Below are 2,662 nucleotides of genomic sequence, written 5' to 3'. Positions count from 1 at the left end.
GACCACGGGGTGAGCACCAGTAATCCTACTGCCTGCCCATTATAAAGGACATCCACCTCAAAAAACATCAATAAAAACCACATATTTCACATTATATACAGAATTATAGCTGGATAGTTTTGAAAATGTTTTGAACCAGGTTTTTAAAAATAGCTTTTTTCAAGGTTTTCCTAGTCAGAGTAGTCAATTGTTAGGAACCCTGTGTGGCTACCAGAAGTGGCCTCTAGATGGCAGTCCTTGAGAGCATATTCTTTCATCGAAGGCCCTTCAAACTGTAGCTTCTAAGTGCACTTCTATTCACTTTGAGGGAGAAGAGGAATCTATTATTTTCCCATTTGCAGCTGTGGTCACAGGTATGCAGCGGCTTAGGCTGTTTAAAGAGCTGCGGTTCTCAGGTCACTGAAACGGACCCGTCTTATTCTTCTGTTTGGTTACTCCCAGTTTGAGTCAATACACCACCCAGTTCTTTTGCACTGATAAATTAATTTCCAAGCAAACAGAAAGAGACAGAAATTCAAACAACCTTGAGAGCTGATCCCTTTTATGCAAATATCATTTTATGATCTGACTCTCGGCAGCTTTGTGACGATCGGCGCAGGACATCTGAGAATGTGAGAAAAATTAAAACGTTGATTTATTTTCCATGGCCACAGATGGTGATGATAGGCAGAGACAAAAAATAACATACTTCAGGTACAAAAAGAGAGATGTTCCCTCGTTTTATTTCTTATTGTATATTTTTTTGGTGCAGAAGACAGAACATAGTGTACGTGCACATATTTCAGATTAAGATTAAGATGCATTTCTTCATCCCAAACACATGCACAGTCATGCAAAGGCACACTCATGCAGGTAGGGAAATTTAATCTCTGCTTTTGACCCATCTTGTGCAGTACACACAGAGCAGTGAGCAGCCGCTCGGGGAGCAGATGTTGGGGGAGTAAGGTGCCTTGCTCAGGGGCACTAGACAGGGTAGGGAGACTCTTGGATTTTTGGACAGATCAATCGAGGTTCGTCTTTTGTTGTCTCTCCGTGGAGTCGAACCAGAGACGAACCAGAGACCTTCTCTGCCTATAGTCCAAGTTTCTGCCACTAGACCACCGCCTCTCCTAAAAAGGTTGAAAAGGCTGTATGAAGTTGAAAGAGTTTCTCGGTCTCAACTGAGGTATTTTCAGGTTTTCCTCTTTTATTTCCCTCTGAGATTCTTCTTCCAGAACAATCATTTCCTCTCGCTCCTCTCTGCTCATCTCCCTGCAGTGAGTTTAACCGGAGCCTCGCTGTTGTTTTCGCACGATCACCTGATCTCTGTCTCATGAAAAGATGAGGCCAACCCGCATGGTGCACCTGCACTTAGGATTTCAGACAGAAGCCTTTACCAAGAGACACAGATAGATTCACTCCTCTTTAGTGATGAATAGCCTCCGTTTCAATCCACATGATGCTGAGCTGCTTATGTTTATCTACATAGGGAAAATACATTTTTCACATTTCCCTTTGTTTCCTGTTTAAGGCGTCTAATCCCACACTGGTCTCCAGAAATGTTTTTTCAAACCCAAATACAAATCACATAATGCACAAAGGCATTTATTTGCTATGAAATATCCATATCTGCGGGTGCAGGTACCTGCACTTAGAGATGCTCATCACAAAAGCAGGCAAACACACATACTGTACACACCAATGGAGGCCCACAGTCAACAATATAATGCACGATATGAAAGAAGACTTAGGTGCAGGTGCGGTAAACACAGAGGAGGAGCTCAAAGGGAAAATGTGAAAGAAAATGTGCGGGAAATCATCACGGTTTCCAACAAACAAGTTTCTGCTTAGTGTCCCCATCTGTTTATAGGGACAGTGTGTCGTTTCTCCAATACCCCCCCCTCCACAATGCTTCAGAGATTGAGCCTAAACAGGCCTGGTTTATTCCTCTATATTATGTATGGCTTTTATGCAAATGCAACGGTGACAGTGAGAGAAACCCTTTTGATCTGGGCTTTCTTTGTGGCTGCAGCAGTAAACGCTGCAAAAGCATCACGAATCTAATGGGAAAACAGAATCAGGGATGCAGCGTTGCGATTGTAAATAGGATCCAGGAACCAGATAAGTTGGCCTGCGGTGGGAATGAAGAGCCGGTATTCTGCCTCCCGCCTCACATCCCCACTTTTTTTTCTCCAGAGGTTAATGATTGTATCCGCGGAGAACTGGTTGAGCCATTACGGCGAAACGCGTTCTTTGATGATGAGATGACACATCAGGATTTTGTCATTTCTGCCCAATTAAAGAATAATGCAACGTTAAGTAAGCAAGCTGCTGAGTAGTCGTTGTAACAGGCCAGGGCCCGTCTCATTCACCACTGCCTCATACTCCCAGCTAAGATCGTAAAAAAAACAGTGTATCTGATCATTTTATCCTGGAGTTTACTGGTTCATAAAAACCAACCGGTGATTGCATTGCGAGCAATAACTGAGGAGTTTTTACTGTTCCCTCTTGTTCTGTCAGGAGGCAATGAAAACCCTCTTTATCTCCAAAATCTGGGTGAAAACACTGATGCACCGAGTCTGTTAAAAGAGATTTAAATTACACAAAGTCACATTTAGCCGAGAATTAACTCGCTTTTAACTTTTAAGTGTTTGTCGAGGCATTATTTACGATTATTGAGCAG

The sequence above is a fragment of the Pleuronectes platessa genome, chromosome 16, assembly GCF_947347685.1.
Source record: "Pleuronectes platessa chromosome 16, fPlePla1.1, whole genome shotgun sequence".
Taxonomy (NCBI): domain Eukaryota; kingdom Metazoa; phylum Chordata; class Actinopteri; order Pleuronectiformes; family Pleuronectidae; genus Pleuronectes; species Pleuronectes platessa.
Note: the sequence above shows the minus strand (reverse complement) of the source record.